At 47.0% G+C, this 27,754-nt stretch overlaps 1 long non-coding RNA gene across 1 annotated transcript in view; it reads right to left on the reverse strand.

The window, feature by feature from the left end:
- Nucleotides 1-16,071: 16,071 nt before the first annotated feature.
- LOC134473989 (uncharacterized) overlaps nucleotides 16,072-27,754 on the reverse strand; it is a 29,776-nt gene continuing 18,093 nt past the window's right edge. The window contains exon 2 of the long non-coding RNA XR_010044517.1: nucleotides 16,072-16,518. This is a non-coding gene — a long non-coding RNA (uncharacterized LOC134473989). The remainder of the gene's footprint in view (nucleotides 16,519-27,754) is intronic.

Below are 27,754 nucleotides of genomic sequence, written 5' to 3' on the forward strand. Positions count from 1 at the left end.
TATTTGTAAATATTGGCCATAATTTTATTGGTTCCTAAAATAAAAGTAATTTTTTTAAGTTCAGAAAAAGAGTTTGATCTGGTTTGCTTTTATTAGTTCATGGGCGGTCTTTCAGTAGTTGAGTAAACCCTGTAGAGTTGGGGGGGGGGTCTGATGGCTCCTAATTAAATCAAGGTCAGAAAACCTGTGCATCCAGTGATGTACTACAGTGCTGGACTCTGGGCAGAGCAGGAGAAGAAGAGCTCACCCTTGAGGGGTCTCCCCACCTCAACATCTTTAGTTCTGGAATGGTGATACCTACCTCATATAGCTATTCACCAAATAGCATGCACTGTGTCCCTGCCAATGCTAGTTAGAGCAGTCAGTGATGGGGTGAGCTAGAGCCCTAATGTCAGCCTACAATCTGGTGGGTGTTGTAAGGCTCAGACTAGCACATGCAGGCGGGCATGGTTGTACCACACGTATAATCCCAGCACTCTGGAGGCTGAGGCAGGAGGATTGCTCTGAGTTCAAGGCCAGCCTGGGCTACAAAGGGAGTTCAAGGCCAGCCTGAACTTCCTAGAGAGAACTTGTCTCAAAAAGACACCCCCCCACAAAGAAAAAGCCCATGTAACATGACTCAGGCTGAACTTCCTAGAACCTGAAATGTTTGGGTGCAGACAAGTTTAAGAAGCCACTCACTCCAGGATGCATGCCTTCAGGCTCCATAGCAGAGCTCAGAGCCCAAGAGCTGCAGCCCTTCTGTGGAAGATGCCCTACATCAGAGCATCTTGCTTTCAGAATTGAGTGATGTGGCTGCAGAGGAGCCCAGCGATGTCTTTTCATTAGAGGGCAGGCTTGCTGCAGACCTGAGTCCTGCCCCTGCCGGGCAGTGTCAGTCTGCAAGGGCAGGCAGGGACCACTGCGCCTCTTGGCACAGTGTGTGCAACTCAGTAATTGCCAGAGATGGAGTGGGCAAGTGACCGCGTGGGGGCCATGGACTGCGACTCATTCATATTTAATAAAGCAGCTGCATGGCCTCCATTCATTTCTGCGATGGATGGTGATGACGGTGACTCCTGGGGGACAGAGCAAGGCAAGAGAACTGTGGCAGAGCCCGGGGCCTTCTTCTCAAGCTCTTAGTGCACAAGCTTCAAAGAGAAGCAGCTTACTTTAGAACTGCAATTGGACCCCAGACCACTGAGCACTGGTGATACAAGGCAGAACTTCTGTCCCTGACAACATAGCTCTTGCTCCTGGTGTTCTGTCCCCTCCTGAGAAAGAGGGCACCACATGTGGGGTAACTGAGGCAGGTGCAGCCCTATCTGATGGCTGAGTGGAGTAAGGGCATGCTCCTTGGCTGAGGGCATGCAAGTGCCAACCCTGAGTACACTCAGGCGGCCTCTGGCAGTCCCTCTGCACTAAGCAACAGTCACAGAGGGGCTGAAGGGGACACTGAGGTCTGAAGTGTGAGGTGTTAGCCTCAGACTCCACTGGAGCCAGGCCCTGCAACAGGTGCGGGGTGTAGGGATACCTCATGGCTGCTACGGGCCAAGCGTAAAGCTTCCAAACACACCTACTGTAAGCCTCACCTCCAGCTCTTGAAGGTCAGTTTGCTGTTTTAGGCAGTCTCATTACTTCTAGAATCCTTGATTTCTGCACCTGTATAATGTTTACAAACCTTAGAGCTGGGCGTGGTGGCTCATGCCTCTAATCCCAGCACTCGGGGGGCTGAGGCAGGAGGATCGTTGGGAGTTTGAGACCAGTCTGGGCTACAAAGTAAGCTCAAGGCCAGCCTGAACTGCATAGTGAAACCTTGTCTCAAAAAGACAAAAAGAAAAAGAGACAAACCTCATAATGTTTCTCTCAGTGCTGTGAGGAATAAGTTTTATGCACTGTGTACAAGTTTTTCTAAATGACAAATCTGACTTTTACCATGATGGCTTTTCTGTTGTAAAGAAGTCATGATTTTATACCTAAAGATCAAATTCTACTCGGAACTTCTCTGCGCTAGGTGCAGGTAAGGGAGAATGCAGAAATGAACCAACCAGGAGCCTGCTTCTGGGAGCAGGTGATGTGTGCATTGTAACTCTAGACATCGTGTGACCAGTGTCACCTACACATGGGGCAGCTAGGAAAGTGTAGACTCAGAAAATACCCCTTTTGTTTGGCTAAGAGGTAGTCAAGGAAGGCTTCCCAGAAGTGGCTTTGAGCTGAGCTGGGAAAGAGAAGCGGGATTTCAGTAAGAAATCGTAAGGTGTAAAGGAAAGGCCTTCGGGGAGAGGAACTGGTTTGCATAAGGCCAAAGGATATGTAAATGTGTGTGTTGGGAAGAGACCCTAGACTGTCTACCTCTGAGCTATCCAGGCACCATTGGTCCTTTCCTCCTGCCCACCTTCTGAGGTTCTGTGGTGCCCTCCAGTCAAACTGAGGGCTGTACCAGGGTACCTGTTCCCCATGGGGTGTAGGCAGATGGGGTTCCAGCCCCACAGAACTGCCAGCCTTGGAACTCCTGGCCAGCTGCGTGAGAATGTGAGGAAGGGGAGTCTTCTGGCTGACTGGGCATTGCTGTGGCCTCCCTAGCCCGCTGCCTCAGAGCCCTGTCCGGAAGAGATAGGTGTTCCTCTGACCCCAGGAGACCTCACTGGGAGGCGTCCTCTGCAAGGGACACAGCCACTATGATTTTGGACCTGTGGGAGAACTAATGGCCCAGGAGATCTTAATTTTTATCAGTGTGTTCTGATTTTTCTCTAATGCATGTGTCTTAAACACAATTTTAAGATAATTTTTAAAAATTACTATCATTATCTTAGTTTGGTCATACAAGCAGACCATGATGGGAGCCTGGAGGCATTCAGCAAAGAGCCTTCCCATGTTGGTTTTTGAACTGTTTAGCATAGGACCACACGCTGAGCAGCTTAAACAACAAAGATTTGTTTTCTCCCAGGCCTGGGGGCTAGAAGTCCAAGATCAAGGTCTCAGGAGAGCTGGGTTCTTCTGAGGTCTCTCTCCTTGTCTGCTGATGGCTGTATTCTCCCTGGTCTGGTCTTCCTCAATAGGTTACCCACTCTCTTCCCACAGAGGCAATACTTGTGCTAGATTAGGGTCCCACTCTAACAGCTCATTGTACCTTTAAGAATTAATCTCCAAATACAGTTACATTCTCAGGTATTGAAGATTGGGATTCCTATATATGAAGTTTGGAGTGATACTATTTGGTCTATTACACCACCCCAGAGCAGAGATCCCCGGATTCAAGTCCAGCTCAAGTCTGCTTTTAATGGGCCAAGCCTGCCTAGGGCTGTCTAATGCCACCTCTACCCAGGAAGAGTATTAGTTCCTCTCTGGCCACACCAGAGGCTTCTCATTTCCCCAGGATGGGGAGCTCTTTACCTCAGAACTTACATAAATTCCTAATAGAGCAAGAAATTACTTTTGAAGTTTTTTACAAAACTAACAGGGTTGCCTTGGTTATTTTTTGCTAGCTGCTGAGACAAAATACTTGATGCCCAAAAGGAAGGAAGGGAAGGTGTATTGAGCCTACAGTTTTTGGAAGTTTCAGTCCACACTCAGCTGGCCACTCATTGTGGCTAAGAGGTGCCGTTCGTGGTGGCCACTACCAACAAGAGCAAAAAGGGCAAAAGGGAAAAGCAGACCTCCTGCCCTCCTTTATATTATATGCCAGTTAATTATATTTTATCCCCTGGACAGGTACAGAATGCACACCACCAATCCCGGCACCAGACAAGGAGCCAGTCACAAATGCTGGATTTGGGCACCTTTGAAAGGCCCACCCCCTATGACTGCTTGAGGCTTTGAGGGGTCATTTATTTATTTTTTATTTTTGTCTTTTTTGAGACGGACGGGGTCTCGCTATGCAGTGCAGGCTGGCCTTGAGCTCACTTTGTAGCCCAGGCTGGTCTCGAACTTGCAACAATCCTCCCACCTCAGCCTCCCGAGTGCTGGGATTACAGGCATGAGCCACCACACCTGGCTTCCATTGGGGGGACATTTAAACACAAGCCATAACAAGGGTTACAAATAATTAGGTATTTCATACTTCCATGTGGAATGTAATTTTGAAGGTTTAAAAAGATGTAAAGTTCCAGGAAAAAAAGATAGGCATATTTTGGATATTTTTTACTTTTATTTATCTAAGAAAAAAATTAACAAAATACAAAGACAAACAACTTGGAAAAATAAACCCGAGAAATATGAAAAGCTGTAATGCCCTAAACATACAAACATTTTAGATGCAATTACATGAAAGGCGATTCCCAGATCTACGTCTATATTAATCTGTACATATGATATGCAGAGATCACAAATATATAAAAATAAGTTATCAAGAGTGTGACCATATGAGTTCAAACACATACCACAATTTAGTACACCCTGCTACTAAACTGTCTTGTAATGTGGAGCCAAAGCTGCCTGTTAAACTCTAGGCCTGGCCCTGGTCCCAAGGTCACCTAGAGGAGTGGAATTTGCAAAGTTCTGGGTAGAAATCCCACACCCAGGCCTGACCAGTCCGAGGACCATGGTGTTCATGTAAGGCCAGCTGCCTGCAGTCACAGGATGACGTTACAGCCCAGCTCAGGTGGGAAGAGTGGTGCGTCAAACCCAGTGGTGTGGTGTGGAAGGGCACGCAAGCAGCAGAGGTTCCCACGTTACCCACAAACATGTGTAAATATCGCAACGGCAGTAATGTAACCAAGAAAATCGCTTCCTGTTGTTTCCCCTTCAGTGATATTTTCTGCTTGGCTGAGTTTGCTTAGCACACTGGAAAGGGCAACTCATCAGTTCTTGTTGTTAATCAAGAGCAGTAATTGTCTGAGTTCAAAGCCTCCCGACTTAGACTCTGCTGACTAGGATAACAAGTTCCAAAAATGCTAAGTAGTAGTTTCTATAAATGGCCTCTTATCTAGGGAAAACCCCTTAAGAGGGCTTGGCAGGAAAACCTGTGAAGTAGAATTAAAACATTGTGCATGCTTTCTAGAGTTTGGCGGATAAACCCTGGGAAATCCCAGAGATTCTTAAAACCCAGAGTATGTGGACGTACCCCCACTTCCTCAGTTACTGCATGAACTTATGTATTGGTAAAGGCAATGCTAGCGGATGTAACAAACCTCTCCCATAACTTCAGTGTCAGTAGAAATCTGTCTTCATCCACACAGCTGATGTTCTGCAAGTTAGGCAGCCTTGATGTCTTAGAGATCCAGGCTCCTTTCTTCTTTTGGGTTTACCATCTTAACATGCAGTCTGGAAACTTGCCTGTCTATCTGCATCAAATCTGCATAAAAGGAAAGAGCATGGCGCATGGTGCTCTGAGAGGGCTCCGTGGACAGGGCTCACATTCTACTTACCAGAGCTTTAAGCAATTTGGGTTGAGCTTTGAGCAAACATACCTATTAATGTCTATTAAGCATTAACTGTTTACCAGGCACTGGTATTTGGTGGAAATTTTTGTGTTAGCTCAGAATTGCACACCCAAGTTGATGCCAAAATTTTACAGAGCCTCTAAAATCTGGGTGTGTCACCTCTTGCAGTGCTGACAGTGACAATTCAGAGAATAGAGCTGGTCACCCAGTTGTACCTCCTCACTCACCCACCACCACCACAGTCATCACCACAAGTACAAGGAGACTGAGAAACAAGGAAGCAGTCAGCTGGGAGGAAACACAGACCCAGGAGAGGTTAGATGCTCCCCTCATGCTGTAGGAGTACTACTGTTTCCTCTTCCAAGCCACAAGACAATGACTTTATAGAGATTTTGGAGGTTTCTTCAATGAAGGGAGACTGGAATTTCACCCCGTATGCGATCATCTGCTTCACCACCAGAATTGGTGACATATCTTTGTACTTAGTGAAGCAAGGGAAAGGCATGTATGTGCCAGTCGGGCAGTGGGGACACCATTGTTACTAAGCACCTTTCACTGCCCTGCTGGAAATGCACTTGAAACACCTCTCCCTGGCAAAGGGATGTATGGAAGATGGAGGCTGCAGAGAGGACAGTTTTTGGTGGAGGTTGGAAAGAGGAGAAGTAGGATCCACATTTCTCCCATCCAGTAGTCCAGGAGTGAGGAAGGGAGGCAGATGGGATTGCCATATGACATAAGGTGAAGACATCCTGCAGATGTTATTAAAGTCCCTAATCAGTTGATTTTAATCAAAGTAAAGATCATCATGGGTGGGCCTGAGCTAATCAGGTGATAGCTTTAGAAGAGGATATGGAGGTCAGAAAGACAAATTCCTTCCTCTTGGCTCTGAAGGATCAGAGCACTGTTTTGTAGAGAGGGATATGTGACAGGAAATGGCAGGCAGCTTTCAGGAGCTAAACATATCATTTCTAGAGCCCCAAGGTATCAGTTCTGTCAGTGGATCAAGTTCTATCAGCAACTAGTGAGCATGGAAGAGCACCTCAGACTTTATAGGAGATAGCAACTCAGGCCAGCACCTTGACTTCAATCTCGGGAGACCCTAAAGGGAAGACCCAACTAAGTCATGGTAAAACTTTTGACCCAGAGAAACCATGAGATAATACAAACTCATGCTATTTTTTGTTTGTTTGTTTTTTGAGACAGGGTCTCCCTATGTAGTTCAGGTTGGCCTTGAGCTCACTTTGTAGCCTGGGCTGGTCTCATATTTGCATTGATCCTCCTGCCTCAGCCTCCTGAGTGCTGGGATTATAGGCATGTGCCATCATGTGCAGCTAATTCATGCTGTTTTAAGCCACTGAGTTTGGAATGATTTGTTATGTAACAACAGGAAATGAACACAGTTTCTCCATAGGTTTCTGGAGTCACAGAGGTCCAACTTCCTCTGGGGGGTGGGGGGATGAGGGAGATGGGAAGGCAGGGAGGGAGAGAGAGAGATGACCAGCTTTAAATTATGTTTGGGATTAACATTTCAAAAATAACAGAACTGAGTATTAAATAGCAAAAGGAAACTTCTGATAACAGAAAGTTACTGGAAAGTTCTAGAATCAGACCAATAAGTCAACAAAGGTCCTGCTGCCTTTTCCAAAAATGGGATAAGGCTAGATCTAGGTAGACCAGCTAAGGCAGGTAGGGTAGGAAAAACATTCATTCATGTCATGTCTACACCTCCATAGCTTGTGATTCTTTAACCAAGGAGTCCAAATTCTTCATCTCATCTAATTCTTACAATAAAATATACACAGTTGCTAGCTGCTCACTTTTACAGGTGAGAGCACTAGGCTTGGAAGGGGCCCTAACTCCATTACATAGCTGGCAGATGGTGTGGCCAAGACCTGGTCAGACAGTGTGACCCCAGAACAGAGGTCTCCGAGAGTCATCACATCTGGGCGCGCACTCACTGAAAAGTGCTCACACTGCTGGGTGGAAATTGGCCCCGTAGGAGGACAATAGTTTATATGCAGTGGTGCTAGGGGAACGCAGAACAGCACAGGGACAGCACAGCTGCAGGAGTCAGGGCCACCCTGAGCACGTCTGTCAGGTGCACTTGAGCAGCCTTTGAGGAAGGCCTGTATTTTCTCTAGATGAAGAAACAGGTTCCAAGAAATTGATGTGATGGTCATTTTCTCATTCCAGATAATGCCCTGGGAAGAAGGTGAATGCCCCTTCCCTGAGCTGCCCAAATAGGAGCTGGATGTCCACTTGGCAACACTGAAAAGAATCATCCAATAATGTGTGGACTGGCAGCCTCTGAGGTGTCAAATAAGCTTTCATTTGGTTTTAATTTTTGTACTTTAATGAAAGTTAGCACTCTATGTGGTTTAAAATTTTTAAACAGGACAATAAAGTAGGCAGGTGGGGATCACTTCCTGTCCAGCTCCAAGTCAAAACGCCTGTATCTCTTTCCTGTAACTACAGTCTATGTGCTTCCCCTAGAGGTAATCTGTGCATCAATTAGATAATCATGTATATAGCAAGTCTGTGTACACATGACACAGGTCACTTTTTAAAATGTATTTATAGTCACAGAGCCTAGCTTCTTAAATTTCCTAACATGTCCAATTTTTCTTGGCAAAACTAGAAGACTTTTTTAAAACCTTTATTAAATATTTATTTGACTGCTTATAAGAGAATTAGACCAGCTCTGAATGACTGACAAACCCAGAATAACAGTGGCTTAAACAAGGCAGAGCCTCTTCTGTGGTATATGGAGTCTGGAGGTCAGTGATCCGTAGCTAATATGAAACTTGGTTGAGAAGACCCATCAGGAGCAGACTTGGTCATCCTCTTTACCCTCCTGAGCCTATGTCCCTCGGCCCCATAGCCAAGGTGGAGCATCAGGATTCCAGAGATCAGAACAGAAGAAACAAAGGAAAGAGGACCAGCTAGTTCTTGAGTAGGCTTTCAGGAAACTGGTACCTAACACTTCCATGTGTAGTCTGAGTCGGATGGCAACACCTAACTGCAAGAAGGCTGGGAATGTGATCTCTATCCTGAATGACCCTGTTTTCCCAGATGTTGTAAATTCTAATACTCCTAGAAAAGGAGAGAAGAGATAGTGGACCATCACTACCAGGTTCTTCCATATCTCCATTGTCTAGTGGGTTCAGACTAGAGAATAATTTCTTCATATATTCAACCAATCATTACTGAATGTTTGTGGAGCTGCACTGAAGGGTGTTGGGAGACAGGATGGGTATATGTGGGGATGTCAGGGGACCAAGGTCTGTTGCAGAAACTCATGAGGGCCAGCTAAAATCCACCTCCCGGAACTGCCATCCTCTTGTCTGATTCCTCTCATACCTGTGTCAGAAGATCCTCATCTGGTACTCAGTCTCTCCATCCCTGCAATGAGGTAAGGAACATAAGATTGAAGCACATGATTTCTAATCTTTTCATCTCAAAATCCCAATGAGTCTGCAATTCTAAATGAATCACACTAAAGGGGATTGGGACCAAACATTTACCATGAAAACTCAGAGTCAAAAGTGATAGATCAAAGAGACTTGAGGGTATCTTGGGTCTGGACTCCTCTATTGGTCCTTATCCTTTGAAGGCCCTCTAACATTCCTGAGTCTTATCTTGAGCCAATAAGCTGGAGGTGCCACAGTAGCACCTAAACAAAGTCTGGGGGAATAAGGGAGAATGAACTTTAAGAATCTGGCCACAGTGAAACACCTCTTACTGGAAACAACCCCTAAGCCATGCCAGACCACCAAGAGATCCTGTTAAAAATGGAGACTTAGGTCCTTGAAGGGTAAACATTAAGAACAGGAGATTGTGTCTTTGGCAAAGAGATGCCAACATGATCTATGAGGATCTTTGGATGAAGAATGATATCTGGTTGAGAATAAACCAAAAAATGCTACTGTTCATCTTCAGATGGCTTTAGTTACAGTTCATTGGCAATCCACTAAAAATATCAAACTTTTGAAAAAGTACTAGGACACTTCCTGATGGCTAACAAACTGGCTCAGGGAAAGAAAAACCAAATGGAGAGTCAAATAAATGCTTCTCTGGGTGGAATATACTAATAATATTTAATTCTCTAGGAATACAATTAACCGATTTTAGTTAATATTTGACCATTATTGAAGAAGAACTCCTTGTACATAAAAATCTCAGGCAATGTAATTAAAGCATTGAAAGAGCTCCCAGGCTACATGAAGGTTTGAAATATACCCAGTTGAGCCTCGGTGGGGAAAAGAACTTGTCATGGATTTGAAGGAGTAGAAGACACAGTTCGAGAGGCACATGGGCTACTCGAGGACTGTTCAAAAATTGAACTTATGTTTAATCAAGTGACTTTTTAAATGAGGGAAACGTTTGTGCAATGTTGGGTCAATCACAGCCCTGAGTGTGTGGACATTGTCATAGCAGGTGCTGATATACCCCGCTGTCCATGGTGCTGAAGCTCACTTCTTTCCCAAACCAGCTAACTGATGCCAGAATAGTAGGGTTTCTGTTCAACTTCACTAGCAATTCTGAGGCAGTGAGGGTTTTAATTTTCTATCTTGATGAAAAATGTGTGGTTTATACACTGTCATGGAACAAATAGAATTGGGATTTATGTTTCACAACTTGCATGGTTTGTTTGGATTTTTTCTGTATGTCTTTGACAGCCCTATCACATCTCTGACAGTTACATATTTTTTTATTTCTTGGAAGTTAAGGAGAATCAGGGAATATGTTTTTCCACTTGCTCCACTAAGTCTTTCTTGGGAGTATTTGTGCAATATATGGGCCTTTGCACACGTGCCTCTTCTTGAAAGCGTACGTATATGTCTAGGTGAGGAGTTATGTGCCTGTGTGTTACCACACAGGTGTATTGGGCTGCGTTATGAGCACATACATGTGTGTAGTGTGATCCTGTATATTTATATTTGTGTGTGATGTCATGATGGTGGTGGTGGTGATGTATGTCCACCTACACGCAATACAAATTTAGTCAATTAGGTGCTATTCCAATTCAGATGCAATTATAATGAAACCTTTCTCCTCACAATGCCATGCACTGATGTTGTACTGAGCTTGCCAGCAATTGGGAAGGGTCAAACTGTTCTCCATGCAAATTCCATGTGTTTTCAATTAACTTCACATCTGTGTTTGCAAGTATGGGGCTTTAATTTTATGTAGGTGAGAAAAATGTCTCAGTCCCAATTATTAATAAAGGTACATCCCTTCAGTGTGTTCTGCAGAGTCTTCATCAGGAAGTGCTATTAAACATGACATCAATCCCAATAGGTTGACTAATTCCTTTTTCATTGTTAGAGCAGATTTACAACTTGGAGTCAGGGTGTTGGATTTTTTTTCCCACTAGAAAATTCATCTGTATCCTGGAATCAGCTTGTAGCTCAATGTAAATTCAGTGTAGAATTTAGTCAGTTATTAAGTGGATTTAAGTGGCTGAACCCTGGTGTAATCTGACCAGCAATGCATGAAGGAAAGAGTTGGAGGTGTAAAAAATGTCAAATAGCTTTCTCAGATGCATTAAACTATTAATAAAGATAAAACGATCTTTATGTTTGGGGTTTAGAACATCTCTTTTATGATAGCAAGAAGCCACTTTGATTCACGACTCGTTGGTTTCAAGGTCTGGTGTCATTATTCAGAAGGTGTCAGGAAGAAACGGAGACAAGCGCCTCAGCAGGGGAGGGGCGAATAAGAAGCCAGGAGTTTGGGGCTGCTCTGGAGCAGCTGGGTTGGGCAGGGAAATGTGACAGCAAAGGAATGAATACAAAAGGCAGCTGATGATCATGTCCACACCATGCAGAGTCCTCTTCCATTGGTCCTGAGATATGTTTTTCTGTGGCTGTTTTGTGTGAGACATGTTTTTCTCTCCTGGGATGACCACGGGCTCCCTGCAGAGGGGCTGGCTGCCATGTGCATTTTTCAACCCTGGGAGCTCCGTCACTTTGGTCTACCTTGCCCTGTACCCAGCCAGGGTGACCTCTGTGGCCCAAATCATGCAGATTCTGGTTGGAAGGATCTAGCGCTGTTGGGAAGCTGGAGAGAAAAAAGAGCGAGAAGTCAAATGGCTTGTTCCCCACTTCTTTCCCTCTCCCTCAATTCCAGCAGTAGCTACCTTCTAGAGTTCCATCTTCTTTCCGCCCCTCTTGTAAAGCTTCTGGTCCTTCTCAAGGTAATAGCTACCTTTCCTGCCTCTTGTCCTTAGGCTCAGGGTGTTAGCAGTCCTCCCCTGAGCCCTTCCATTCTATATTGTTTTTGAGCCTGCTCACACCTCTACATATAGACTCCTCATTAAATGCTCATCATTAAATGCTCCTCAGCTAAACTTCTTGAGGAGACTGATCATTTTCCCTGGGGACCTTCACTGATTCAGAGGAAGCTTTCCCATGGAAACCAGAACCTGATCTTTCAGAGGTACATGTATAACTCGGGGGTAGGAAGAGCCATCAGGATAAGTGAGGATCAGGGAGCCAGGAAATAGGAGTCAGGGCATAATGAACTTGTTCCCTGAGGACCACTGGTTTGTGGCTGCCTGTCCATGGAAGCTTGTCAGACACATTACTGCTTGCTCAGTTCTTCTAACAAATATTGGCTGGACAGCTTCCAGGAGCCAGATTCTGTGTTAAGCAGGACCTGAACTCAGAATTTATAGTTCTGTAGAGGACACAAACCAACAGCCGGTTTGCTTCCGTGATATAAGAGCTCTTGTAGGGAGCGGAGGAACTGAGGAGAATGTAGGAGAAGCAGCTTGGGGAGAAAAAGTTTCCTGGAGGAAGAAACAGCCAAACTGAGAACAAATGGATGAGGAAGAGATGTCTGGGGAAGAGAGCTGGGGAACGGACAGTGGGGGCTCCTGGTGGAAGAATCAAGTACAAAATCCCAGAGGTGGGAAGACGTGGGACTTTCACAGCTGCTAGACACTCAGATAAACAGAGGAGGGGTGGCCAGAGAGAGTGCTAGACAGTGGACAGTGCTAGATCTCTAGCTCCTCTCCCCCGACACAAGCCCTACAACAGGATTCTGTCTTTAACCAGGGCCATTAGGGTGCCTGGGCACAGCCAGGCTTGTGTTTGTGTAAGAGCCCTTGGTCTACACTGCGCAGAGAGAAACAAGCTGCAGGCGGGTGACTCTATCAGAGGACTCGTGGTTGGTTATCTTGGTCTTGTAGGAGAACAGAAGAGGTGGGCTCACATGAGGTCATCAGAACCTTCATTTTCCAGATGTGGACGTGAGACTGAGTCAGGTGTTGCTTGGGCCATGCAGAAAGATGAGTAGCTCTGGATTGAGGCTGCCAAAATCAAAGGGAAGGGAAAGCCAGGCTCTGGCTAGGAACTGCCTCCTCCTGGGAGGCAGCCCCATCCAGAAGTGGTGCCAGAGGACTCTAACCTGGCCACTGGCAGGTTTCCTGGGGGGGGGGGCATTTAGATCTGAAGGACTGTATCCTAGCAGACCCTGGACTCTCAACTGAGAGCACCCCAGGCACCTCCACCCAGAGCCTGGACTCGGCATAGGTGACTGGTGCTTCCCACCCAGATCATGTGAATATTAAGCTAATCAAAGCCTTGCTCGGGAAGGGATGGGGCTGGGAAGGTGGCCCTAACGAGCTGTGTGTCACTCCCTCCACCCCTTGTGTCTTGCGCTGTCCCATTTGTCTGGCTGTAATCTACATTTCAAATGATTACATGGGAAGCTGAAGTGGTAGTGACAAGGATAAACGAAGCTTGTTAAACTAATAGCTGCACTAATGCCCAAATATGTGAACTTCCCGACGCAGGCCGCATCCCAGCCTGGCGGAGCTGTCAGCCCGGCTCCCCCGGGCTCCGCCGCCAGCCGCGGCCACATGATGAATGGCCCTGTCGACCAAACTCATCCGGGGCCCAATTAAACAGGCAGAAATGAACTGGAGCCGTCAGGCAGCCGGGGAGGGGGGAAGTGGGAATGGGGGAAGGCTGAGCCAGACACAGAGAGAGGCTGGGGGGATCAACCAGATACAGCTGGGGAGAGGCAGGCGGTGTGGGCCAGGAGCTAGGGGGTGGGGAAAGGGGCAGCAGGGAGAGAGGAGATCTGAGAGAGAGGAGAGGTGTGGGGTGGAAGGGGAGGAGAGAGACACAGAGATAGACCGACAGAGAAACCAAGAGACTGCAAGGGAGGAGACAGCCAGCCACCAACCAAGACTCACCAACACTCAGAGGTGAAGAGACAATGCACTCAGAGACAGAGAGACAGAGCACTCACATAGACAGGAAAGACAGGCCCCTGGGGCGTGCAGTCCAGCTGGGAGGGCAGTCTCAGGCGGAGGGAGGGGGCGAGGCCGGGGAGAAGGATGGAAGGGAAGAGAGGGCAAGAAGAGAAAATGCGTCCCCTGGCAAGTCATGGCAGCTCAGCGGCGGGGAAGTCGTTCTGTCAGAAAATGGTCATTTAATGGTTTGCCGAGCCTGCGACAGATATGTCATGTGAGGCGGCTCAGCGGCAGTCCCAGGGCATTTCATTTATTAATTACCAGCTTCCAGCGGCTCCCTGCTTCCCGCCTCACGCTCATCAGCAGCTCGGCCCTGGCTGCAGTGCCCCCCACCAGGTCCCTTGGCCCGTTTTCCAGATGAGGCGCCCAAGGCCAAGGCCAGAGAGGGGCAGACCCGTGCCAGGAACCCAACCTTGCCCATGGGTCAGCCTCGCTCTCCGCCCCAGAGTGCTGGCCAAGACCTGTAGGACAAACAGTGGAAATCCAGCCCCTGCCTACCTGTGCTCTTTCCTTGTCTTCATGTTACCCTAGCTCACAAATGTAATCATGTACCGTGCGTGTGTCATAATTTTGTGCCTATTTAATCTTACGTAAGCCCAGTTTTACAGTGCTCTGACCCAGTCTTTTCCTTCTCAGCAGTTCCTAAGCCTTTTAAAGGATCTGGTTTCAAATTTCTTTTCATTCACACCCATAAAGCCAGCGTCTGTTTCTACGTGGGACTAAGGCTATGTGTCCTCATGTGGTCCTTGCTGGTGAGAAATGCTTCACTGGACATGTCCAGTAAACCAAGAATGCACATCACAAACGTGCCTGTGGCAAGCCCTGCCCACTGGAGCTGATAAGGGGACCTGACCTCCTTCCCTCTCAAGTGCCACCCACCTTCCAGCTAACCTGAGCTGTCGCAGAGGAAGACAAACTGCAGGGGCATCTCCTCATTCCAAGAATCAGTGGCTCTTTTAGGCTGTTAAGGCTTCCAGTCACCCCCGCAGGCTTTACTGACCCCCGAGGATCCCATGAGCAAGAGCCCTCCCAGAGGAAGTTTCAGAGGGAGGTGAGGCCCCTGTTTTAAACAGTTTGCAGTGTAGCACCAGGTGAATTGAGCTGCCTCTCTCAGAGGCCCATGGAAGTAAGATATGAATGCGGTCTTCGTGGGGTAGACACGAATCTGGGCACTTGCTCTGAATACCCCACAGCTACTACTGTCCCTGGAATCCTCAGATGGCGCCAATAAGCATCGCACATGCCCCAGGACACCAGGGCAACTTTGCTTCTTTTCCAAAGCATTTCTGGATTCCCATCCTGACCAGTGATACCTGGCTCCAACTTAGGTGATCTCCTACATCTGCGGGTCACCTCACACGGCTCAGGCAAGCTTGCTATCTTCCCACCTGCCTGGTTCCTTCAACAAACCCCCAAGTTAGATGTCCTGGGGACAGTGTCCATCAGTTCCCTTAGGGCTGCACATCATTCTCCTAGCAGGACTCCCAGACTCCGGCTCTTCATCCCAAGGACCATTCTTCGCCAAGGCCCATTCAAAGGGCAGTTTCTCCCTCACCTGGCTTCCTTCAGAGGAACAGAGCTTACACTCTTCATCCTTGGAGGTCTGCCTATTTTTCCTGTTCCTGCCATGTGGTCACCACCACAGCCATACTGAGCTTTCAGTGCCTGGCACCTCTCGCCTCCTCCTTACCCTCTGCTTCCTCCTTTATCTGTCTCCTCATCTCACTTTGAGACCTCTGTAAAAGGGGGTCCCAGGGCTAGGGCAGTCTGGTTTTTTTACTTGACGGGAGTTTTCACAGGCAAACTGGACACTTGAGAAGCCTGAGGCTGGAATGAGCACATGTCATGGCAGTTTGGGGCAGCAGTGGTGAAGAAGCGTGTTTCTGGGGCTAGGGAGAACTCTGCAGTATAGAATGGGAGTCTTCCACAGGAGCTTCTCAGGACTTCCAGCCCTGGGTTTCTGTGACTCCACATCTGTTTCTTAGAAATCACAGTTGGGCAAGGTCCTCATTGTGGGCTCCTGCCAGTGGGTTTGGGCCAGGGGCTTCAGGACACTGGATTGTAGTTTGTTACTCACCTCAATTCAAGCCATGGGTTCCAAACTCTGAAGTCCTCAGAGGGAAGCCGGTGGGTAGAAACCACTTGTGCCCTGTGGGGCAGCCAGGGAACTTGTGAGGAACTTGGGACAACGGATCTCTTCGGCAAGGTAATTTCACCAATAAAGAACTGGCCCTCCAGGGCCAGAGGCTGTGAGCTCCACCACCAGACAGCACGGTAAAGATGGGTAAACTCGGAGTTAGAGAGAGTAAAAGACTTGTCCAAGATCACAGAGTGAGCAGAGGCAAGCCCAGAGCCAGAGCCCAGATCACCTTCCTACTGGGACTCCTCCAACATAACAGAATCATTACTTTTGGCACCAAAAAATCCCAGAAAGGAACAACTAGACCCTACTGAAAGCAGATTTATTTTGTCACACTGAAACTTTTATCATTCCTATCTTCAAAAGCTGATTAAAGTATATTTTTAAAATGTATTTTTGAGAATAAAAAATATTTACAAAATATTGGCTGGGGGAAGCAGGCAGGTGGGAAGACTGAAAGCTTTCTGAGCCGTGTGAGGTAACCCACAGATGCAGTATATAACCTAAGTTGGAGCCAGGTGTCACTGGCTGGGATGGGGAGTCCAGGGACACTTTGGAAAAGAAGGGAAGTCAGCCAAGACTCCTGAAAAGTAAACTATTAATTTTCCTCTTCTTCTTCCTCTTCTTTCTCTTCGTCCTCTTTATTTTCTCCTCTTCCTCTTCCTTCTCCTCCTCCTTCTTCTTCCATGGTCTTGCCTCCTGGAATTCTGGGATGAACAATCTTACCTATAAACACTTGCAAGGATCATATCCTGTACAGTGAACAGAATGAAAAAAGGATCAAATTAATTTGTTAGCTCAGGTTTGCTCCTACTGAGGCTCTGCTCTGCCTCACTGGGTGTGATTTGTTAGGGATGCAAGTCAGGCTTGAGACAGGCCTGGCCATCCAGGCCCACTCTTTCCTCTGGCCACAGCAGCTGGCCCAATAGATGGGTAGGTGACTCATAACCACCAGTCAGAGCCTTCCATGGGATTTTCAGGCACAGAAACTCCCTCTTATCTGCTGCAATATAAAGATAGAGCAATGGCTCTTTTCTTTACCTGCATCAAGGAAGCTGCACCGCAGTAGAAAATAACAAGGCCTGCCCACAAATGGAGGCAAACCCAAACAATGGAAAGAGGAAGAGAGGACCCTGAGCATTTGGTTTAAGCTCTGGACTCAGCCATGCCAAAGCCTGTGCCAGCCCCTGGAGGTACCCAGTCCCACGAGTCCACTGATGCTCCTTATTCCTATCATCGATTGCACTGGGTTGTTTCCTTTGCACCCGAGAGTCCCAAAACTAATACCAAGGCTCTTTTTCAGAGCCAGTCTTTTTTTATACCACAGTTGGAAGTCACAGGTTCCCTGCTCTGGGCCACTTTGGGTACAGTGCTCATGCATTTATTCTCTGTCACTGAGGGTGAAGGCTCCGGCTTCAGGATGCTGCATCCTCTCCTGCCTGGCCTGTGTTGTCTCCTCAAGGTCTCGGGACAGAGGAAAGCTGACCACTGGAACCCCTCTGTGGGCGCAAGGGTGGCCAGAGGCTCTGACAATTTTGGGGTTGTACATAAGGCTGTCTCCAGAGGGGGACAGTGGGACTTTCTCACCCAAGCATTCTGATTCTATCGCATTCTTGGTCCAAAACATTCAGTGACATCTTACTGCCATAGGAGAGTACAGCTAATTCCCTCGTCTGGCCTTCAGGCTCTCCACAGACTGCCCTGCTTTCCTCCTCTTTTCTCTTGTCTCTGAGTTCTTGCCTGTGCGGTTCCTCCTCTTCTTTCTAGAATACCCGCCTGTGAAAGTCCTTCCTGTTTTTCTAAGTCCTGCCCAGGCACCGCCTTTGGGGAAAGCCTTCTCCAGTTCCCTTCACAGGGCCAGCCTCTTTTGTGGCTGGGGCTATAATGTAATCTGTATGAAGTGCATCGCTTGTCTTGTCTGACTTTGTTCTCCTCCCAGCCTGTCCCACCCTAGATGAGGTAGCTCTGAACCCACCCTCTAGGTCTCGGCCCAATAGTCACTGGCTCGAGAAGCCTTCCTTTCTGCCTTTCTCTGACAAAGTCTGTTGCCTTTGGGTTTGTTCACAACACCTAAAGCATTTCTTCTGAAGTTCTTACCATACTTTATAATAAAAAGGTTTTTTTTTTTTACCATAAGTGCCTAATTAATGCTTTATCTCTCTATTAGAACACATGCCCCCTGAGGGCTGAGACCTTCGTAGCTAGAATAGTACCTGGAATGCTTCCAGTCAATATTAGTGGAATTGGTATTGGCAAAATCAGTGGCTGAATGGATAGTTACGCACGAATAAATGAGCAAATGAACAAATAGCTTCTCCCCTCACCCTTTAGCAGCTAAGAACTTGCTGCAGCTGGGGACCGTGTGAACAATTTCTATATTCTTCGCCGTTCCCAGCACATGGTCACAGTAAGTGGTCAGTGAATACAAGTTTAACCACCAGCAGGTGCATAGTTTATGGGAGCTCCTGGACCCTATCCAGGGCTCTACCCAGAGCCAGGAAGCGAGGGCCTCAATCCAAGCTGGCCCTAGAACCAAAACATTTTAATAGCCACAGAAAACATTTCCTCGTCCAGGCACATCAGGGCTGCGGAAGTGGCTGAGGCAAGCTCCTTTCCCCTGGGGAGCACACATTCGCTTCTCCTGTGTGAGCTGTTCTGACCCATCACCTCTCCAATGGGCTATGACATTGTGCTCAAGTTTTATTGCTAGAAGATGAGCTTTCTCAACCCTCAGCAAACAGCATTACACAAGCGCCATGCACACACACGCAAATCCGGAGTGGACAATAACCCCAGGCATGCTGGAGTGTTTGATGGAATGACCGCGGGAGAGCCAGCCAGGAGCCGGCTTTAAACACAATATTTATTTATTACAACTGGCAGAGCGATGGAGGAAATTGCCACTTAGACAGGATTTTATATTTTGCAAAGCACTTTGTAATCAGCACAATTTCTCCCGACAATTCCTGAGGACGAGTTGTTTTTGTTATTTCCATTTGCAGGGAAAAAAAACGTAGCGGGAGAAAGGAAAGCGCCATATTTTTAATTATGCAGAGCACAAGCTGAAGGAAGAACGCGGGTTTAGTAAAAGCGGGCTTTTTAAATGTTTACTATGTGTTGGTCCCAGGGAGACCCACACGAGACTCTGGGCCCTGACTCACCGCTGGTTTCTCTAGCGGTATATTTTTCTTTGTCTCGCCCAGAGAAGAAAATGATCTTACATTGCTTCCACTTACCATTTTGCTTGGCCACCTCGCTTTTGAAGTATCATGCAAGTTTTATCAGGATAGGCTAGGCACTGCTGCTATAACAAATAATCCCAAAATTTCAGTGCCTTCAAACAATAAAATTTTATTTCTACCTCAAGCCATAGCTCCCCTGCAGGTTGGCAGTGAGGGCCCTGCTAAGTGTAGATACTCTGAGATCCACGCAGATGAATTTATCTCAACGTCACTGAGTAGTGTGCTAAATAAAAAGAGTTCAGGAAGCCCTTGCGCTATTAATAGCTTAATGCCCTGGTACAGTGGTGACACACATCATTTCAGTACCTATTTCTTGGCTAAAACCAGTCGCAAGGCAGCACCCACTTTAAGGCATTCAAGAAGTGCAATGCTTCTACCCAGCAGGCGCAGAGGACAAACAGCTGGCAAACCGCCCTGGCAACCAGCGTGCAATCAACTCTGCCCCGCACCGCAAGGTGAACGAAAGCCACCTTCTTTTCACTTTTGTACACTCTGGAAAAGTATCTCTGTGTGTGTAAAGGGGATTTTGCAACCTGTTAGTTACACAGAGAGAGGGAAGGAGGGAAAGAGAGAGGATAAAAGGAGAAAGAAAAATGACCTCAGACGTTTTGCAAAACTGACTTTTACCAAAATCAGCGCACAAAGAGGGACAGCCTAGCTAGTGCAGTATGACAAGAAAAATAGAAGGCACACAGATTGTAAAAACACAACTGAAATTGTCTCTATTTGTAGATGACGTGACTATATTCACAGAGCACCTGAAGAATCTACTAAAATATACCAACATGAACCTCCTGAAATTAAAAACTAATTTAGAATATCAAGGTATAAAATCAGGACGAGGTTCAACTACATTCCTATACTTTGAGTAAATGGCTAGAAAGTAGTGTTTAAAAAATGATATTTATAATAGCTTGGGAAACATCCAATACTGTAGCATAAACTTAATAAAGCATGTGTAAGCCTTCAACATTGAAATTATAAGGCAATACTGAAAGGAATTTAGAAGACCTAACTTGGGGCTGGGGATTTAGCTCAGTGGCATAAGTGCCTGCCTTGCAAGTGCATGGGTGTGAGTTCGATCCCTGGTACCAATATTAAAGAAAAAAAGAAGAAGACACACTACTTTAATTAAGTAAAGGTTGAGTTTCTCCCTGTTTGTTTTCTGATGGCCATGACATGAGCCAGCCCCTTCCACCTGCCTTGCTGTCCTGGAGCCGCTGACTGCAGTCTTTAAAGCACTAGCCGAGGGAAACCTCTCCTTCCTTCTTTAAATTGCAGGGTCAGGAATGGTGTCTCAGCAATAAGGAAAGTGACTAAGACAAGCACCTGTGCTACAGAGTATGGAAACTCAGTGTCAAGCGTGTATAGACTGAAGGAAGGAAATGGAGGTGTTTAGTTCAAAGACAATAAACTCCAAAAGACCAGTGATGACTTCCTGAAGCTCACAAGGCAAACTTCGGAGTTCCTCCGTATGGCAGAGTTAAGATCAGCAGAAAGGAGACACATAGTGTTAAGATCTAGTTCCCTGAGAGGGAAAATGTGCCCCTAAGTACGGAGCTCCCCAAGATTCCAGTGAAGGAGGTATGAGTGATAGTACAGTCTGAAGCTAGATCATGGGACTCCCCACACACTAGTGACAGATGCAGCGAAAAAGTTCTTCCTATTCGCTGAGCCCATCACTATTTGAATGGTATCTGGGAGGAAGTAAATGTGGATACGTGAACCGCACAGACCTGGTTTATCATTTCCTTCACTAATAACCTTGGTGATTTGGGGTTAGAGAAACTTTCTAAGCCTTAGTTTTCCCATCTGCAAAATGGGGTAATAATAATTAAAGTAGTTTCGCACTAAGACTGATCTGAACACTACCTGACATAATGCCCATGAAACAACAAAGCATCTGGCACAGAGTAAGTACTCAGAAAGCAGTGGCTCTACGTTCTCCCTGAGACCCAGCTGTGGCCTGGTGCCCAGTACCACCGACCTTAACACCACCCAAGGTCACAGCCCACAGTACGGAAAGCATCTAGGCCCCTGCAATATTTGCAGAACCAAGGGATGCAGGAGACCTAATTAAAACTGTTGCTCAGTTTGCACTATCAAACGTCAGGGCTTTTTTTCCTTCTTCTTCCTTCAGAGCAAAGATTTTTCTTATCAAAAGTCTATTCACTAAAATGCTAATGATCTTCAGTGATTAGAAACTGCTGCTCAAATTCTGAAAGTTCCCAGTGGGCCTCTCAGACATGGCTTGTAACTTGTCAGTTGAAGAAATGTTCTCAGCAAATCAAACTTTGCTGTATATGTTTAAAAAAAAAAAAAAGATTGCATTTCCTTAACGCTTCACTGTGCGGGTCCAGGAGGGACTTTCGAGTTAAGTGACAGAGACCGCGTTCTCAGTCGTGGAGTCTGTTCCAATAGCGTCTCTGAGACGCGAGTTATTCTCAGGCCCCAAAATCTGCTCACAAAAGTCTGTCAAGCTTCCCTTAATTTCAATGAGCAGTTACTTTGTCAAAAACAGTGAGCAAGTAGCTTTTATTATGTTCCTTTTTTCTTTCCTCCTCTTCTTCCTCTGTCACTCTTCTTCAGGAGGAAACATGTACAGGTGTGTCCCTCAGTCTGTACCCGCCATGGTCCTCAGGGGATCTGGGGTCTCCCGGGTCAGATCTGTACAGCCCTGAGGGACCAGCTGTGCCTTGGGTTGGGTCAGCTGCTCTGCCTCTGCGGGCATCTCATCGTCAGGGTACCTCACCTGCTGCTTGCTTGACCTCTCTAGACTCTGGGGAGCTCCGGGATAAGTGTGATTAGTCTGTGGCAAAGCACCCACTTTGGGAGCCAGTAGAGGTTTGGTATCCTAAGAGGGAAAATGTTCTCCTTAGCATGCCTCCCCTTCCTCAGACACCCCAACACAGACCAACCCAGCTGGAAGGTGGAAAGTCAGAGGACACGGTACAAAGCAGTGGTCAGAGCCCAGAGTGCACTGAGACAAACCTGACTTTAGCCTCAGCTCCATTACTTGGTTCATTTACTCAATAAATATTACCAGGTGTGGTAGTACACCCAGCATTCAGGAGGCTGAGGCAGGAGGATCACTGCAAGTTTAAGGCCAGCCTGAGCCTCATAGCAAAATTCTGTCTCAAAAAAGAAGGAGGAGGAGGGGAAGGAGGAGAAGGAAAGAAGAAGAAGAAGAAGAAGAAGAAGAAGAAGAAGAAGAAGAAGAAGAAGAAGAAGAAGAAGAAGAAGAAGAAGATATTGAGCATCTAGTATGGGTCAGGAATTATGCTTAAAGCTGGTGATCAAGATGTCAGCAAACCAAGTGCTGTTCTTGCCCTCCTGAAACTCACAATCTGGATGAAGTGCAGTAATTAACTAAGCAAACAGATAAACAAATGGCCTATCCACAGACTCAGATTAGTGTTTCAGAGGAAATAAACAGAGAGCTATGAACAGTGGATCTTAAAGTATGGTCCCTGGGCCAACAGCACAAATATTACCTGAGAACATGTTTAAAATGTCATATTATCCATATAAAAAGAAAGAAATGAAATCCTTAGGCCTGCCCCAGACCTCCTGACTCAGAAAGTCTGGAATGAGGCCCAGCAACCTGCACTGCCACAAGCCCTCAGACAGCCTGGCTTACTCCAGGTTTGAGGGCCCACTCTCACACTGAGCGGGGAGGAGCTGCTTGGCCGCACTGCCCAGGGAGGCTCCAGCAGTGTGGGGCATCTGTGTCAGGAGCTAGAGGAACAGCGGCCCTGGCCGTGTGGACCTGGACTCTGTTTCCTACCCCGGCTATGAACTGGGCGTTACAATAGTTCTTCTAACATAAAGTCAGGGTGGGGCCACAGTGAGCAAAGAGCTTGACATTGATTTGGACAAAATGTAAGCTCTCTGCTAATAATTACTCTGATCACTTAAACTATGATGGCTCTAGGTCTCCCCGTTAAGTCCCCAATACTAAAACGGCAAGGAAGCTTTAGAGAGGCCCCTGTGCCAGCCTAGGGCGTGGCCCTCCAGCATCTACACCGCAGTGTTCATGGTGATCAGGGCTGTAGATAAGAGCAAGGAGCAGCCAGTGGTCTCATTCCAGGGAATAGCTTGCTTCCGCCAACTCCCCATGATGTTTTTCTGTTTGCAAACAAAGTACCAGCACTTCTGTGCATTTTGAAAGCAGAACATATCCCAGTAGACTCTCCCAACGCCGTGACTTGGGATAGCTCTCCCTCAGCAAGAGACTGAGTTAAAAGTGAAAGAGGTGTCCTCCAGCCAACCGTGCCACAAGCGCTGCCTGGGAGCCTTCCAGGTGCAGGTCCCTGACCTCAAGGGCCTTGTGACCTGGTTGGGAAACGGAAACATAGTAGCAGCTGCTCAGAGCACAAGGTTGGAAATGCTATGAGGGAGACGTCAGGCGTTCAGGAGAGAGGAGATTGATTCCTGCTGGGGACCTGCTGGGGATACCTGCCTGGGTACACTTTCCCTTGGGGACATCCATCATTTCCTGCAGGAGCTTCCAAGTCTAAAGAGCTTATTATTCCCTCCTGCACCACGGTACTCTTGGGACTGTAAATCAAAAATTCCAGTTTGTAGAAAATCCTCAGCTCTTCACAGCAGAGAGAAAGACCCACGTTGGTTTATCCCTCCCTGCCAGAACTTTGGAAAGGGAGGATATTAAGAGCTGCCTCTGCTGTGTTTGAGAGCCAGGGGCGCCGTAGGAAATTTTGGGTCAGTTTTCATGCTATAGAGATAAGGCAAGGCAGCCAGGCAGGAAGAGATGACGCCAAGGTCTTATGTGGGGTCAGGAGCCGCCTGATTCTGAGATCCCAGCCCTGCAGCCGCCGGAGGGAAGGTCTGGGGAGAGGGGGGTTTGCCTTGACCACCAGCCTAGGCTTGCTACCGGGAGCTCCTGGGGCCTTTGCGCTGGTCTGGTGGCTATCATCTACTAATATCCATGTCTTATCCCAAAATTGTCACCTGCAAGAGGAGTCATACAAAAGCCCAAAAGCCGAGGCAGAGGCCAAGTGTCCTCCACACTGTTACTCCTGTGTTTACCCTGTTTTGTCATCATTTGCTTATTCCTTGCCCTGGGCTTTAGTACCTAAGGGCTGAGTGCTTTTGGCATCTTTTGCCAGGAATATTTTGACTTCTACCCACCATGTCTGCTCCCTCTGAAACATAGCGCTGACCCTGTTCTTGCCAGGTCTCCCTGTAGCTGCTGCTCTGACCACAGGTCCTTGGCTCTTGCCTGGCTTTTCTGGCCCTGTGAGTGAAATCCCAGCTTCCCATCTTGCTAAGGCTGCAGCAAGAAGGATAAAACTCCCCTCAGCATCAGGAAACATGACACTAGCAGCACTTCCAAAGTCAGGGAAATTTAAAAAGCTAGAAGAGAAAAACATAAAGTTGTAGGTTTGACAAGTGAGAATTACATGACTCAGAATCGATGGCTGAACTAAGGTTAATTAATTGTCCAGGTAATAGCAATCATTTGCATCATTATCAGTGTCAGAATAGTTTCGCTGTGAGTTGAATTTGATAACGCACTGAGCTGTGGTAAAGCACCCTGGGCCTTCAGGTTTGCCAGATAGCTTCGTCGTCTGTTTCCAGTTTGCAGAAGGAGAGAATACATTAGTGTAAAAACACTGGCCATAATCAGCAGTCATAGCAGTTGTTGAGTCAATAAAATCAGTGTGTTAAAAGACCATAGAAGCCACCCAAGCCAACTCAAGCTTGAGAAAAGAGTCTTGCTCCCGTGTTTCTGATAGGAGTCACCCAGTCCGCTCTTGATTTCTGATGGTAAGGCACTCACCAACCTACAGGTAAAGCTGCCTGATCTTTGAGTTGAGGGAAAGTTTTTTCTTAATTGGAGTTAAAATTGCCTGGCTCACATCATGGGTGCTGGCCTATTAATCTAGTGAATAGAAAAGTCTTCCTGTCATCATCTCTCCTCTTTCCACGAGAGTCCTCTAGTACTTTAAGACACTGGGATTGTTATGTCCCAAGAGGCAGTGGGGTACAGTGGTTAAGAGCCCAACTACTTGGGCTGAAATCCTAGTTCAACTGTTCTTATGCTGAGAAAGTTATGAAATCTGTTTATTCCTCAGTGACTTTAACTGTAAAATGGGGATGATTACATCTATCTTGTAGGGTTCTTGAGAGGATTAGGAGTCAGTATACTCAAGGCCCTCAAATATGCATCCTGTTATTATGATAACTACTAGTATTTTCTTGTCTGCAAATTAGAAATCCTCCATTTATTCACCTTTTGTCCTTAAAAATTACTGAAGACTCCTTCATATGGAAATAAGTTGGGAGTTCCATAAGTTTCTCAGAACAGGCACAAGAAAATAGGGTTGTCATGAAAAGACAATGAATTATTCCAAGTTAAATGTTGAATCCACTTGCTTAGTCTATCATGTCAGTAACGGCTTGCCATCTCGGTTATTGGTGCTTATTTAACTGTCATAAACTAGAGATGAGAACTGTTTGAGATAGCTATGTCTCAAGTCTAACTGACTTCTGAATAACTTGGATGTGTACCTGAGTGAAATGTCTTAAATAAAGATCAGGCACGTGTGCAGAAAACTGTTGTAATTACTCAGTTCACACAGAGACATTCCCAGCTTTGGAGACTCACAAAACCTCTGTTCCCGGCTCCCCCCGGGCACTGCGCTTCATGGTGATGAATGGGAACTGATACTCGGAATAGAAATGCTATTTCCAGGGGGCTGCAGCAGCAGCAGGAAAGGCATTTGCTGATGTCTGAAATGTGCAGTCTTGAAGAGCAGCCCCGAAGCTGCCTCTGAGAACACTCCCAGCTCAGCCGGGACTCTCAGAGGACAGGAAAGCCTTTCCCTGGCAAGAGTTTCAGGAACACGGGGGACTGATCCTAGGTCACATGCAGAGTAGCAGCTCCTGCTACAGCTGTTGCAGGCACAGCAGCTTGTTCTGAACCAATCAACCATGCTGTCTAAGAAACCCTGCAAGCAACAAATGCCTTTCTTTGCTCCCCCGGTTGGCCACACTTCTTCTTGCTTTGGGCTGTCATTATTTGATTGTGACTCTATTTCCTCTATAGTATCGCATGTATTATCTTACTAGACTTACAGTGCCCACCTGAGGCTCATAGGTTTATTCCCATTTTACGGATAGAGTCATTGAGACTCAAGCCTCACTTGGATTGTTTAACACTATTTCAGCTCTCACTTCCCCAAATCTTGTGGAGACAGGCACAGTCAGACTAGTTTGGGTCGATAAAGTTGCAAAAATAAGGTGGGTTGCTTTAAAAGCCAGGCAGTGAGTTGCCTGCCCTATTCATGTTACTTTGGTTATCACAGATGTAATAATGGGAAGAAACTTCCACAAACCTGGGTTCTGGGATTACTCCTATGAATAAGCAAACCCTTAAGGAGCATGTCAAAACCATCAAGCTCTTTCATTCTAGTCACTTACATTTCAGAGCAGTTTGCTACTGCAGTGTAACCAGACTATATCCTGACTGATACAGAAATGCTAAATAAGGTCCTGCAGTTGGAATTTGAGGCCAGATTTGACTAATTTCAAAATGTGTATTCTACTCACCACTTCTTACACTGCACCCCTTTTCCTCACCCCCTAGTTCTCTGCACCGTGACCTTCCCCACCCTGCCTGTTGAAAAACTCTGCTCCAAGGGCAAAATAGCTGCACCTTACTCTGCCCCCCAGAAATGCTCCGGGGGCTGCATTTCTACAGAAGCCCCCTAGACTTTCCAGTCACGAAGGCAGGCAAGAAAGCGACTCCCTATCCTGGGGACTCATCCTCTAAATTTCAAACTCACTGGGTCTTACTCTATTGAACCAGGGCTTGTCTCCCTCGTGCTGAAGAAAGGTCAGGGACAGGCAGTCCCAGCTCCCTTTTCCAGTGATCAGTCCTGTCCTGCAGGAGACCCTGCACAGCCCATCACACGTGAGAAAACTTGCATTACCCAGACCTCCAGGACAAACACACAGGAACCCCCATCCTCCCGTCTTCTTTGCCAGTCACACACACAGCGCATTAGTTGCTCTCTCCCTTCATTGCACCCCAAGAACCCCCCACTCTATCACTTCATGGTTCACTCTGCGTCTCCTTGTCTGCGCACGTTCTGTCTTCCCCAAGGCGGGGCGCTCAGGACAGGGACTGCAGCTGATTTCTTTCTTTGTCTGCAGAGACCCCACCGGGCCCAGTTCAGAGTGAGTGCTCCTGACCCTGCAGCAGAAGATGCAAGCGGTGGCTGCCCCAAGCCTGAGATTCCACAGCAGACAAAAAGGGGATGTTTTACAAGCAGCTCTCCGTCTCCTCTGAACTAGCTGCAACCAACAAAAACAAACAAAATGTGTTCTTTTCTCTGAGCCCCAGACTGGTTGTCCCCTGGTGCTGTGCTTTCAAACATCATCTGCTTTCCCACTCCAAGCTCTATCTATCATCTTCACCAGAATCTGTCCCTGAGGGCCGAGGGCACAAGAACAGGCAACAGTTAACACAATCAGAGCTTTTTTCATCGCAGGGGGAGCGGGCTGTGATCGGCTTGTCTTCCTGAAGGAGCACAAGCGCCTACAGATGAGATTTTCTCATGAGACCAGCTTCTCTTCCTCCTTTTTCCATTTTTCATTTATCAACTGGATAGGACAGAACAAATGAAACCCTGGCCCCACCTGAGTCCTCACGTCCCCCTCCGTGGCCATTCCTCCTGACCTGACAGGTTTTGGCTGCATGTAAGTGTTCTCCTCCACC

Source organism: Cavia porcellus, unplaced genomic scaffold, assembly GCF_034190915.1.
Source record: "Cavia porcellus strain 051 isolate PalLab524CR breed Dunkin Hartley unplaced genomic scaffold, mCavPor4.1 scaffold_1, whole genome shotgun sequence".
Taxonomy (NCBI): domain Eukaryota; kingdom Metazoa; phylum Chordata; class Mammalia; order Rodentia; family Caviidae; genus Cavia; species Cavia porcellus.